At 43.7% G+C, this 15,043-nt stretch overlaps 1 protein-coding gene across 14 annotated transcripts in view; it reads left to right on the forward strand.

Moving 5' to 3' along the window:
• Nucleotides 1–15,043, forward strand: part of SLC2A9 (solute carrier family 2 member 9) — a 225,984-nt gene that overhangs the window by 74,466 nt on the left and 136,475 nt on the right. The gene's annotated exons all lie outside the window — the stretch shown is intronic.

Here is a 15,043-nt window from a genome sequence, read left to right on the forward strand (position 1 = left end):
TCCTAACTGAGGAAGAGTGACTGGGAAAGACCCAAGTCAGCTCCAAAGACCTGCATGGTCTTCACTATAAAATTCACATTCCAAGGTTATCTGTGGTTTCCAGGGGGTTTTTATAAGGGTTATGTTTCTTGTGTAGGCCTCTGACTCGTTCGTTCTTTCATTTATTCGCCAAGCATTTATGGAGCACCTGCTGTGCCTGGTGTTATGCACACTGGGGACACAGTGGTGAACACAACCCCCAAGTCCCTACCTCTTGAGCTTACATTCTAGTGGGTGGACAGATACATAGCCAAGCCTCAGGAGGAAAATGAAGCAGGGCAAGAGGACAGCGAGGGCCGTTTTAGATAGGCCAGTCAGGGCAGACTGCTTGGAGGAGGACACGTGTGAGCAGAGACCAGAATGAACCGAGGGCGAGAAAGAAGTGAGTACCAGAGGAATTGGGTTCCTGGCAGAGAGGAGTGCAATGGCCCTGAGGCAGAAGCGTGCTTGGCACGTTCATGGAAGGGTGAGGAGCCGCCAGTGTGGCTCGAGCTTGTGAGCCGGAGGAGAGTGGATGCAGACGAGGTTGAAGAGGGGCCCGTCAGATCACATCGGGTAGATTTTATAGGCCTCACGAGGACTGTGGCTTTGTGCTGAGTGTGATGGGAAGCCAGGGGAGGGTTGAGAGGAACGTGGCATGTGCTGGTTTGTGTTTCAGTAGGATTCCTCCTGCTTCTGCAGACAGGAGAGTGTAAGGCGAGGGCAGGAGTGGAGTCAGGGGACCAGCTGTCCCGGAGAGGTGGCCGTGGCTGGGACAAGATGGCGGCAGTGGACGTGGTGAGATGTGGCCAGATTCTGGCTGTGGGATGTGAGAGTCAGAGACTCAAAATACATCATCAAAACAAACTTGCTTGCTTTCTAAATACGCAAGTCTGTGAAGTATTAGTTTTAGGCATTTGTGGACAGGTCACAAGCTTTAGGGTTAGAAATTCCCGGGTTTGAACCCCTGCTTTGCCGTTTGCTAGTTACTGACTTTTGACGAGTTACTTGGTGACCGGGAGCCTGAGTGTCCCCATTTGTGAAGTGGAGATAACAATACCTACTTTGAAGGGCTGTGCCAAGGCTGCCGCGAAGCCACATACAAACTGTAAAGTTTATAAAATATGAACTGCCTAGTGCTGCTGGAACCCAGTACGTGCTTGTTAAAGGCTAATTCCCTTCCTTGTGGATCTCTCACAAGCTGAGGGCACCAGGCTTTATGAGTGAGCTGAACGGCAAAGGGAGAGGTGAGCGGGAGAGGGAGGGGCCCGAAAAAAAGGTCAAGGAGGAAGAGACCTCACTCAACTTCATCGCTGTGCTGGTGGGAAATAATTCAGGACTTTGTGATAACCCAGCTCAGCATGAAATGACTCCTCAGTCTTGGTATTCAGAAGGGAGGTGCCTATAGACAGAGTGCTAATTGGTGAGAATAATGTCTGATGTTCATGTAGTGTTTTATAATTGACCAATGATGTGCATATGTTTCATCTCCGTTGATGTCCTACTGACGCTGAAAGGCTGTTATTTTGTTGTCATTTTACATACGAGAACAGCGAGGCTCTGAGATGTGTGACAGTAAAGTGGTTAAAGCCGAGGGCTATGGATTCAGACTGCCTGGGTTCTGCTGCTTACCCAGGTTAATTTCATTACCTTGTCTGTATCAGTTAGGTTTTGCTGCATAAAAAAAAAAACACCCCAAAACATAATGGGTTAAAGCAGTAACCATTTTGCCGAGCTTACAGTTCTGTGGGTTGGTGGGTGGTTCTCATCTGGGCCAGCTCTATCCATCTCCACCAGACTCTCCCATATGTCTGTGGTGGGCTGCAGGCTGGTCAGTGGCTGGATGACTTTGGATGGTCTCCTGCACGTGTTTGGTTGTTGGCAGGTGGGTTGGTCTCAGCAGGTCCCAGCAGGGCCAGCTCACCTCTGCTCCACATGGTCTCTGCCTCTGAGAGGGTGACCCGGGCTTCTTCACGTGGAATTCTTGGGGTTCCAGTGAGCAAGAAGAGGGGCAGGTCCCAACGTGCAAACTCTTGTCAAGTCTCTGCCTGTGACACATTTGCTAGTGTCCCATTGGCCAAATTAAGTCCCATGGCCAGGTGCAGAGTGAGTGTCAGAGGAGTCTAACCCCCCAAGGATGTGGACTCAGGGAGAGTGAACAAATTGGGGGCACATAGCAGCAGTCTTCCTCACTGTCTTGCCCCATCTGGCAAAGGGCCTTAATTGGAAGCCCCCCCCGTTGGGTATGTAAAAATTCCCTGACAGACTGTGTCTGAAGCACGTCATACGTTCCAGGCATTTAGGACCTTCCCCCGATGCCAGAGGTCGTACCATTACTATTATTGTTGTGGTTATTCTTTTACTCTCAGCTAATAAGGTGGGGATCCAGCTTTGGACCAAGATGGTATGGTTTCAAAGACCCTGCCTGCTGGGGAGAAAGAGTGGGTGAGACTGGAGCAGATGACCTTGAAAGTCCTTTCTTAACAGAGGCCACCGAGAGTCTCTCTTTCCGGCAGTTTTGTATTTTACCCGTTTAGCCTGTTGCTTTGACTGTTTAGCTCTTCTAGGGGAGGTGACACTTATTACACATAACTAGTTGCTCTCTGAATTTCCTAATTAAAAATAAGCTGGATTCAAACAGAGATGCCATTTCTACAAAACCACATATTCAAGACAAACATCTTTTAGACCCCTTGTCCTATGAGCTTTTCAAAAAGAGAAAAAAAAAGTAAGAACAAGGAGGGGAGGAAAAACAGTGACTCCTTCTGACTTCTGGAATGTGGCCAGATGGAGTTGGGCCGAGATGTGGAGGCTCATGTCATTTACTCTCACCAAACTCTCTTAAAGCAGAGGCAGGAATTTGAGGGCATTTAAGGTGATTAAGGCAATTGGTCAGGAAGAAGGGAAAATTGCTGGTCATGAGATGAATTGGCTGCCCTGCTCGTAATAAATAATTTAAAGCGAAATGATAAGCATGGAGGATTTTTAGAAGGCTGTGCTGCTCAACTCGGGTTCTCATGAAGTATTTGGAACCAGAGTAGAAATACTGGACACCTTCCTGAAGGCGTGAACAAATAAACACATTATTTTTACATTGGAACAAACAGGATGCAGCGTGGTGTTGCAGGCAAAATCCATGAAGATTGTAATGTCAGAGTAAAAGAGTGCAGAGGTGTTTTGTGTTTGCGGAAGGTTGTGTTGGACAGGTCCCTGCCAAGGCTTCCCAGTGCTGCCCACACTCCCAAAGATGCAAGTCCACACCTGCTGCATCTGGAGCTCTCCAATAGACAAGTCCACGCCTGCTGCATCAGGAGCTCTCCAATAGACAAGTCCACGCCTGCTGCATCCGGAGCTCTCCAATAGACAAGTCCACGCCTGCTGCATCAGGAGCTCCAGTAGACAAGTCCACACCTGCTGCATCCGGAGCTCTCCAATAGACAAGTCCACGCCTGCTGCATCAGGAGCTCCAGTAGACAAGTCCACACCTGCTGCATCCGGAGCTCTCCAGTAGACAAGTCCACGCCTGCTGCATCCGGAGCTCTCCAATAGACAAGTCCACGCCTGCTGCATCAGGAGCTCTCTGTTGGACCAATTCAAGTAGCAACATTTAGAGAGGCACATGGCGTGGAAAGGACATGAAATCAGGGCCAAGGATATGACTTAAAGTTCTACCACTGACTTGCCAGGTGACCTCAGGACCATCATTTTACCTCTCTGGGCCTCAGTAATGCCATCTAGAAAATAAGGAGAATTGGATTCTACTGAGGTTTCCACCAGCTCTAACAATCTGCTTTGACTCCTTTTTATACTCACCTTAGAGCTGTTACCATGACTATTCTTGACACTTCTGGACCTCACATGCCACATAGCTTTATTGTTCACTCGTTAAACAACATCACAGAATAGGAAGTTTAGAAATAAAATGTGGGGCAGAAACGTTGACCCTCCTGTCTGGTGGGGTCAGCCCACGTGTATCAAGACTTACCCAACCACTTCCCCCAGCAGGCTCCCAGCAGGGGTGTGTGCTACTCTCACAAGCAAATTATTTATTCATCAGTATTCTGCCTCCTGCCATTACAGATGTCCACATCCTAACCCCTGTTAGCTAACTATGTTGGTTTCCATGGCAAAGGGACTTTGTAGATGTGATTAAGAATCTAAAGATGGGGAGATTAGCCTGGATTATCCAGGTGGGTCCAGTGAGATCACAGGGATCCTTATAAGTGAAAGCGGGAGGAGGAGAGTCAGTCAGGGAAGGAGATGCGATGATGAACGCAGAGACTGGAGTAATGCAATCGCTGGCATTGAAGATGGAAGGGGGTCATGAGCCAAGGAATGCAGGCAGCCTCTAGAAGCTGGAAAAGGCAAGAAAACGGATTCTCTCCTAGAGCTTCCAGAAGGATCACAGCCTGCCAACACCTTGACTTTAGCCCAGCAAGTCCCATTTTGGACCTCTGATTCGCAGAACTGTATGATAATAAATTTGCGTTGTTTTGAGTCACTAGTTCGTGGTTATGTGTTGCAGCAGCCGTAGGAAACTAATAAAAACACACAGTATTTTTAATTTATTATTATGATTTGAATCAGATTTTAACATGACAAGGAGAGGGTAAGATGTTCAGAAGAAATGGATTCTGGTCCTAGCCCTGCCACTTACTGGCTGGGTGACCTAAGGAAAACCTCACTACCACTCTGAGCTTCAGTTTCCTCTTGTGTAAAGTAGAGATAATGATGCCTACCTGACAATATTCGGGTACCATAGAGATGGGTGGCTGTGCGTGTCCGTGTGCGTGTGCTCCTTTCAATAGCGCAGCCCCTGGAGTCAGAGCTCTTGGCTGCATTTGCACGTGAGCAGATGGAGCCTCGTGGAGAACCTTGCCCAAGCTCTGAGTTTGGATGTCGCGGGCCGAGGTGGAGCCGGGTATGCCTGCCGCCACACTTTTCCTAAAGTGCGAGGTTTAGAGGAACGAGGGAGATCTGGGGGTCAGGGCGCCCTGTGCTTCAGGCATTCCTGCACCCTTTCCAAGACTTTTTCTCGTCTCTGTTTTTCCTGTACAATGATTGTTCCTTACTTTTGTTTAAATGGAGTCATTAAAAAAAAAGTTAAATACAAATGGGACTTTGTCAGACTAAAGAGCTTCTTCAAGGCAAATGAAAACAGGATTGAAACAAAAAAACAACCCACTAACTGGGAAAAAATAGTTGCAAGTCATATATCTGACAAAGGCTTAATATCCATAATTTATAAAGAACTCTCACAATCCAACAACAAAACATCAAACAACCCAATCAAAAAATGGGCTGGAGACATGAACAGACATTTCTCCAAAGAAGATATACTGATGGCCAATAGGCACATGAAAAGATGCTCATCATCGCTGATCATCAGGGAAATGCAAATCAAAACTACACTAAGATGTCACCTTACACCCGTTAGAATGACAAAAATATCTAAAACTAATAGCAACAAATGTTGGAGAGGTTGCGGAGAAAAAGGAACCCTCATACACTGGTGGTGGGAATGCAAACTGGTGCAGCCACGATGGAAAACAGTATGGAGATTCCTCAAAAAATTAAAAATAGAACTACCATGCGATCCAGCCATCCCACTACTGGGTATTTATCCAAAGAGCTTGAAGTCAGCAATCCCAAAAGTCCCATGCACCCCAATGTTCATTGCAGCATTATTTACAATAGCCAAGACATGGAAGCAACCTAAGTACCCATCAACAGACGAATGGATAAAGAAGATGTGGTCCATATATACAATGGAATACTACTCAGCTGCAAAACAGAACAAAATCATTCCATTTGCAATAACATGGACGGCCCTTGAGGGAATTATGTTAAGTGAAATAAGCCAGCTAGTGAAGGATAATCTGTGTATGACTCCACTCACATGAGGAATTTAAAATTATGGACTAAGAACAGTTTAGTGGATACCAGGGGAAAGGTGGGGTGGGGGGCGGGCACAAAGGGTGAAGTGGTGCACCTACAACATGACTGACAAACATTAATGTACAACTGAAATTTCACAAGATTGTAACCTATCAATAACTCAATAAAAAAAAAGTTAAATAAATATGTGTGAGAAGAAATAAAAACCTGCCGTCGCCTATCAGGCCCGAAGTGGTCTCCATCCCTGTTCCCTCTCTGACTTCTCTCCATCACTTTCCTCGCTCAGCCCACTGCAGACATGCTGGCCTTCAACACACCGGTCATGCTCTGCCTCAGGGAGTTTGCACATGCTGTTCTCTCTCCCTGGATCAGTCTTCTCTGAGACATCCCTGAGGCTACTTCGCTCACCCCCTCAGGACACTGCCCAGATGTCAGCACAGTGAGGGCTCGCTGACCACCTCTGTCATTGCAGATCTCCCCACCCCCGGCATCCCGGCGCCTCCTCCTCCGCTCTGTCTTTCTCCAGAGCAGGAGTCACCGTCTAGGATGTGCACGTTCTTCATGCTCCCGTTCAGCCCCCTCCAACACCTTCCCTTCCCAGGATGCAAACGACTCGGCAGCAAGGATTTTATCCGTTTCCTTCAGTGCTGTTGCCTTGGTGTCTAATAGTGACCACCACTGTATACACTCAATAAATATTTGTGGAATGGTAAATAAATGGAAAGAGAGGATCCTTCACGATAAGGACACGGAAAGTTTAGATATGGATACAATGAGAGTTCTGCTTTAGGAAACAGTTAGAAAAAGTGTCTGTTTAAAGATATGCAGCAGCTACCGAAGTAGAGAGCGCTAATAGGACCACAGTACAGAAAAGGGGTGAAACCCAGATTGGTGAGCCCTGCATTTGGGGTGACTTTCCCTCTGGAGACATCTTCCAATCCCAGAATGACGGCCGGGAACCTGGGATGCTTATTAGGCTTTCAACCGATTCATGGGGCTGACTGCAAGGAACTGGAGTTGCAATCCTGCCAAGGAGTGGGTTACTAGTCACTGCAGGGCTACACCCCAGGAGCAAGGAGAACCAGAGATAGATCCAATCTTCAGATTATTTCAGTGACTGGCTGAATTGTGGTGAGCTGGGATTGCTAATGCCTCTAGCCTGTCACCCTGCCAGAGGCAGACATCCAGAACCTCAAATTATGTCTGTGATGTCTTTATACACTGTGGCATTCAATCAAAAGTAACCAGGCATGCAAGGAGAAAACCAAGAGAAATGACAGAAAAAAGAAACAGACTGATAGTGATTCTGAAAATAACATCAGACACAGTCTTTATGAAAATTATGCTTAATATGTTCAAATAATCAAGAGAGAAGGTCAGAAATGTTGGCAGAGAAATGGAAACTATATTTTGGTTTACCAAATCAAAATTATGGAACTAGAAAATGCAAAAACTGAAACTAAGAACGTAATGGGTGGTTTTACCAGCAGATTACGCACAACTGCAAGGAGAATCAGGAAACTAAATCATCAAAGGTCAGAAGAAAATATCCAAACTGAAGCATAGAAAACACTGAAGGGAGGGTAAGAAATGTCTAGGGAATTGTATCAACGCCTAACATATGTAAATTGGAGGATCAGGAAAAGAGGAGACAGAGAATAGAGAAAAAGGAATTTTTGTGAAATAATGGCTGCATTTTTTTTGAGACTGATGGAAGATATGAAGTTCAAGAAGAACTGTGGACCCCAACTAGGATAAAAACAAAGAAAACCACACTTCTGCACGGCTTAGTAAAGCTGCTGACAACCAAGGGCAAAAAGCCATTCTAAAAAACAGAATTTATTTGGAGTATTGCCTCCAAATAAATAAGAATAAAATGGACAGCTGACTTTTCAACCACAACAAAGGAAGACAAAAGCCAGCAAAATGAAATTTTCAAAAAGCCAAAAGAAGATAACTGCCAACCTAGAATTCTCCACCTGGTGAAAATCTCACTCAAAAATAAAGGTGAAATGAAGACATTTTTTTCAGTCAAGCAAAAGCTAAAAAAATTTATCACCAGCACACTTGCACGAAAGCGATGCTAAGTAGTGTTTTTTGACAAAAGGAAAATGTTCTTGATGGAAGCTTGAGGATCCAGAAAATAATGATGAACAACATAAGGGTAAACGATTGGGTAAATCTAAGTGGATATTGTATATATATATATGTTTAATATAGGAAACAATGAGTGGTGAGATTTCACGTGTGTATATGAAGAGAGAGAGAGAAAATTAAAATACACAACTGAAATAGCATATACATCAGGAAGACAGTAAATGGAATTAAGCTGAATTAAAGTCCTTGCATTGTCTGAGAAATGCGAAAAGTACTAATTTATATTAGATTTCAATAAGACACAGATGTGTGAAATGATCTCTATGGCAATTGAAAGAAGAGAAAATAATATATAACAAGCAAAGACACAATAAAAATACTTAATCCAAAAGAAGGCGAGACAGGAGGGAAAATAGGATATAGAACAGTGAGACATATAAGAACAAATAGTAAGATGTTATATTTAAAGACAAGGATATGAGAATTACCGCAAGTGTAAATATACTCAATACTCCAGTTAAAGGATAAAAATGGTCAGATTGGATAAAACAAATACCTATATGCTGCTTGTATGAGACACATCTTAGACATCAGGCCATAGAAGGGTTGACAGTAAAATAATAGCAAACACCAGCCCATAAAGCTGGTACAGCAGTACTAACAATAGGCCAAGTCGATTTTAGGGCAAGAAAGATTACTAGAGACAATGAGAGACGTTTCATAATGAGGACCAATCTCTCAGTAACTGATAGAACAAGTGGACAAAACATCAGTAGTATACAGAAGATATGAGCAACGCAATTAACAAATATGAACTAATTAACATACACGGAGCATCAAATCTCAAGACTGAAACACGCATTCCTTTTTAGCACACGTGGGCCATTTACAAAAATTGACCATATGAGCCATAAAACAAGTCTCAACACATTTCAAAGACTTGAAATTAGCCTATGTCCCCTGACTACAATAGAATTAGGTTAGAAACTAATTATAAAAATGTAAGTAGAACATCCTCGTATGTTTGGAAATTAAGATGTAAGCAATGTGTACTTCCAAGTAACCAATGTATATTTCTGCGTAACCAGTGGGACAACAAAGAAATCACAATAGAGATGTAAAAATAGATTGAATCATGAACACATTTATGTAATATATCTGAAAAATTTAGATGAAATGTATAAATGCCTAGAAAGAAAAAACTTACCAATACTGACATAAGAAAAAATAGAACATCTGAATAGTTCTATTCTGCTAAATAAGTTGACCATGTAATTTAAAACCTTTCAACAAAGGAAATTCAAGGCCCACTTGGCTTCTTTAAGAAAGACTAATGCCAATTCCCATACAAACATTTCCAGACAGGACGCTTCCCAACTCATTTTATAAGATGAGCATATCCCTGATATCATATCCTAATAAGAACTTTACAAGAAAGGAAGATTACAGGTCAATATCATTAAGGAACATAGACACGAAAATCCTAAACAAAGAATTAGCAAACAATTCCAACAATAAATATAACATAAAAAGATAATGTGTCAAGACCTTGCTGGGTTATTCTGGCAATGGTAGATTGGATTGTTTGAAAGTCAATAAAGGTAACTTACCGTATTTACAGAATACATTTTAAGACCAAATCATATTACTATTTTGATATATGCAGAAAAGTCATTTGATAATATTCAGTATCTGTTTATGGTAAAAAGAAAATTTTAAAGCCACTCCTAGCCAACTAGGAATAGAAGGAAATTTTCTTAAACTGATAAAGATTATGTACAAAAACCCACAGTTGGGGCCGGCCCGGTGGCGCAGTGGTTAAGTTCACAAGTTCCACTTCTCGGCGGCCCGGGGTTCTCCAGTTCGGATCCCGGGTGTGGACACGGCACCGCTTGGCAAGCCGTGCTGTGGTAGGCATCCCACATATAAAGTAGAGGAAGATGGTCATGGACGTTAGCTCAGGGCCAGTCTTCCTCAGCAAAAAGAGGAGGATTGGCAGTAGTTAGCTCAGGGCTAATCTTCCTCAAAAAAAAAAAAAAAACCCACAGCAATCATCATGCTCAATACTAAGATGTTAACAGGTTTTTCTCTGAGTTCAGGAGCAAAAGAGGCTACATGCCGTCACCACTCTGAGTCAACATCCTTACTAGAGAACCTTGCTAATGCAACAAAGCAAACAAAAATTTCTTTGAATGTAAGATATGAGTTTTGGAAAAGAGGAACTAAAACTGTCATCTTCTAGAGATGACATGAATCTATAAAACATCTAACGGAATCTATAAATAAACTTCAGAACAAATAATCCTAATCCTAAATGCAATTTTATTTCTATAAATAAGGTTAATACACTAAAAGCAATTGTATTCTCATATAGAAAATGAGATTTACAAGCTACACCATTTAAAATATTATAAAAACCATTAAATACCTAAGAATAAGTCTAATGAGAAATGTGCAATACCCCTACACAAAAATCTATAAAACGTTATAAAGAGAAATTAAAGGAGACAAATAAATGGAAGGTATTCCATGTTCATAATATTATAAAAATGTGAATTTTCTCTGTATTGATCTATAGATGCAGTGCAAGCCCAATCAAATCCAAGCAGGTTTTGTAAAGTGGAAATTGCAGGCTGCTTCTAAAATTTATTGGATATGCAAAGTGCTCAGAATTCATGAGATAATCTTCCAGAAGAAGAAAAATGGGAGAACTGAATCTACTGGATATCAACAGTCGTTATAAAGCTACAGCAATTTAGACAGCGTAGATTGGTGCAAAGATAGAAAATAGATCAGTGGAATAGAACGGAGACTTCTGAAGCTGACCCGTGCATGTATGGACTCGTAATCTGTGACAGAGGTGTAGCTGGAGAGCTGAGGGAAGGAGGCTTTTCAATAAATGGTGTCGGGTCAGTCGGGGTCGCCACTGGTTGGGAGTTGCAGACCCCGGGCTGGCTGGTACTTGGTTTTAACAGTGCTCTGTGAGAACGGGCCCTAATGGCTTGTCTGAGGGGGGCTGCAGACTCCAAGAATCGAGCAGAATGTCCATATGCACCTTTGTTTTTGTGCCAGGAAAATTTTATGTGAAGTTTTTAAAAATGGAATGTTTCTATGTGCTGCGTCCTTCTGGAAACATGGATTCCTGGGGTAATTAGGAAGGAAAGTAATAGTATCAGCAACTGTGAAAAGAATCCCTTTTTGCTTATGTGTATGGTCATATGAAATTTCTACAATTACAGCTTAGGTTATTATTTCTACAACGTGGCTGTTTACGTAAAACAAAACTTACTGTTCAGGAGTTGCTATCTGTGTTGTTCTGCTGCTGCTTCTCTTTGGGCAATTATCTGAGGGATGGAGTACAGAAAGCACAGTCCAGGATGGCAAATGCTGCATTTGTATCGACACTCTGACATTTTAATTCCATCAAAAATGAAATCTGGGGGCCGGCCCAGTGGTATAAGTTAAGTTCATGTACTCCATTTCAGTGACCCAGGATTTGCAGGTTCAGATCCCAGGCACAGACCTACACACTGCTCATCAGGCCTTGCTGGGGCGGCATCCCACATAGAAAAGAGAGGAAGATTTCCACAGATGTTAGCTCAGGGCCAATCTTCCTCAGGCAAAAAGAGGAGGATTGGTAGTGGATGTTAGCTCAGGGCCAATCTTCCTCACACACAAAAAAAGAAATCTGAACACTGCTTCACCCCAGGTGGATTGTAGCTCTCGATATGAGAGGCAAAACAATAAATACTCTGGAAGATAACACAGAATCATATTTTCACCATCTTCGGATAGGGAAAATGTTCTTAAACAAATTAGAAAAAGCACTAAAGTAAAAGAATTGATAAGTTGGACTACATTAAAATAAAGGACTTTGGTTCATTAAAAAAAAAATACCGTTAATGAAAAGACAAGCCATAGAGAGCAAGAAAATCTTTGCAATGAATGAAATGACAAAGGGCTCATATCCAAAATACAGTAAGAAACTTTCACAAATCAATAAGAAAAGGCAGACAACCTCTTACAGAAATGACTTAGAGATTGAACAGGCGTCTACACAACATGGCCAACGGGTAAATAAAATCGCATTCGTAGTTAAGGAAATGCAAATTGAAACCACAATGGCTAAAATTAAAAGGACTGATAATGTCAAATATTGGCAAATATGTGGAGCAAAGGGTATTTCATACATCTTTTATAAAGGTATAAGTTAGTATGGTAAGTTGGGGAAATTGGCTTTATCTCGTAAAACTGAACTTGCCTACATTATGACTGCAATATATGTATTTCTATACAACTTCCATGCATGTGCACCAAAAGACTTGTACAAGAATGCTTGTGAGGCATTATTAGTATCAACCCCGAACTGAAAGCACTGAAGTGTCCGTCAAGAGTAGGATGGATGAGCTGTGGTAGACTTACATGATGGAATACTAGACAGCAATGAAAATGAACAAATCACAGCTGCACGCTGCACCATGGGCTCATTTCACAAACATAATATCAGCAAAAGAGGTGAGGCATAAAAGAAATAGATATTCTCTGATCCATTTGCTAATCTATCGTGATGGCAGTCAGGCTGGTGGTGCCCTCTGGGGTGGAGGGAGGGGACAGTGATTCTGAGGACGTGCAGGAACTGGGGCCCACTGGGGTGCTGGTATTGTAGGTTAGTCCTTGACTTAGGTGGGGATTGCACAGGTGTGTGCACTTTGTGATGATTCATCAAACTGTGCATGTATTATTGGTGCAGTTTTAAAATGTGTCATATTTTAAAACATGACGCAAATTTTGGGCTGGACTCAAATTTTGCTGCACCCCAGTAGAAAAATGCAAATTTATGGTTGTCCATAGAGTATTTCTTCAGCCTCTCTGATTGTCCCTAGAGAATACTTTCCTTCGGTCCCTTCTGCTTTTCATGAGCCGAAATGCTGCTGCAGGAATTGGATGCCAGGAGGAATCTGGACGTCAGGCTAGCTCTGCGTGAGGGAGACCCCCGCTTGCTCCTTGCATCCGCTCAGAACACAGAGCCTGTGGAAGGGGAAGGTGTTCTGGAAGGTGTGAAGTGCTCTGTAGACTGGGACCGTTGATGTTTTAGAGAGAGCCAGGCCATGGTGCTCTCTGCTCACCTCTTGGAGTCTGCAGCCCCCATCAGACTAACCTCTGGGGCCTGTTTCCTTAGACCATGATTAGAACTGAGTCCCAGGCTGCCAGGGGTCTGCAACTCCCAACCACTGATGACTCTACTGACCTCACCCTTTCTGCAGCCTGGATTAAATAAATATCCAGAGAGTGACAGCCTTGCAAAGGCGGATATCCTACGAGCAGAATGAGCCTGGAGTGTTCGGTAAACCCTAAGGCTGGGGCACCTGGGGGAAGAGTGACAGGAGATGCTGTCATATGTCCAGAGAGGCCACTCAGGTGTGTGGGATGCTTGGTGCAGCACCATGGGCCTAGGGAACTATCCTGGTTTGCCTGGGACACAGGACTTTCAGTGCTAAAACCAGGACGGTCCCCGGCAAACCAAGATGAGTTTGCCACGCTGTGGCTATCTCCTCATTCACCACTGGTTTAGCCGCAAGCGTCTCATTTTTCCATGTCATTTCACAACGGCCAAGTAAGAACAGTCACTATTTATTGACAGCTTACTGTATACTGGGCACGCTGCTAAGTGTTTCACGTCGCTTCAGTGCGTGCCCGGCCCCCATACGGAGGAGGAATTATTACTATCTCAACTGTAGCTCCATGCCCTTCCCCACTACCCGCGAGCCTCTTTCCTGCTGGCTGTCATTTCCTTATTAGCTTTTTGTGAGACGATGACAATTATCCCCGGGGGTAGGAGGAGTGTCAGGGTAAGGAAACCACCTGTTTTTAATTGTCTATCCAGTGACCACACGTGAGCTGGGAGCCTTACGTGCGGTGATTGCATTCCCACCCCAACAGGAACAGACCGTGATTACTACCCTTATTTTGTAATGAGTAAGTGGAGGGATTCACTCGATCCAGGTCTCCCAGTGCAGAGACGAGGGCTCTGCGACTTGAATCCTTGTCTGCTTCTGCCTCTGTGGCCCTGCCCCCTGAGCATCAATGTCCTACGTTGATCGGTGGCCAGCCCAATATGCGTGTTTAGGATAAAAATTCAGATCTCATCAGGTTTATGTTGTGACTTTGTGGATAATTCCCGTCTCTTTGCCCCTGGCTCGTGTTTGCCTTGAGTGGCGAAGGGGGAAAGTTGTCCTGCCCGCGAGGCCGTGAACGGGATCATCAGCTCATCAATCGGGCTGCAGGTTCCCTTCGCTAGTGTTTTTTTTAGGAAGGGCCTCCCTGAATGCCGGCAGTGGGATGAATTCAGCTGAACTTGAAGCACATTGATTGGTGCCTGAAGTGTGTCGGGAACTGTGCCAGAGGCCTTGGGAGGCCAGGGCAGGAGAGAGATTTTAGATTCCTCACCATCTGGTGAAAAATTAGAAGACAATAAGAATGAGTGCTAAGAATAAGACAAATTTGTCCGGCTCTTACTTTACGATGAGCGATGCACTGAACGTGTCTGATTTAACTCCCACAGCAATGAAGGTGGACTCAGTTCTTATCCCATCTTGTGGATAGAGAAACTGAGGCTGAGAGAAGCTCCCCACTCAAGGCCTCACAGCTTGTAAGCTGCAGGCATTACAGCCTGGGAGCAGTGTGACTCCAGAGCTTGCGGTCTATGCTCTAAACAAGCCACATCTGCCTGGGATGCTTAAGTGCGTTTGTAGACATCTGCAGGTCTATAAAGTGTCTTAGGAAGAACCCTGCTCAGGGATGGGTGGGAAAGAAAGTTTCTTGAAACTGACAAGCTTCCTGCTATTTTTACTAACAGACCCTCTGTGTGTGTAGTGTATTGTATTTTGCGAGATGTATTTATAACTATTACTTTTTTGAATAGACATATCAGTCATAAGCCTCTGACCATGTAAATTTATCTCAGAGGTGATAAGGTGATATGTGGGTGACCTAGTCTGTAAAATGCTATAAAATGTGTATAAGGGTATCT

This window comes from Equus przewalskii, chromosome 3, assembly GCF_037783145.1.
Source record: "Equus przewalskii isolate Varuska chromosome 3, EquPr2, whole genome shotgun sequence".
NCBI classification, from domain to species: domain Eukaryota; kingdom Metazoa; phylum Chordata; class Mammalia; order Perissodactyla; family Equidae; genus Equus; species Equus przewalskii.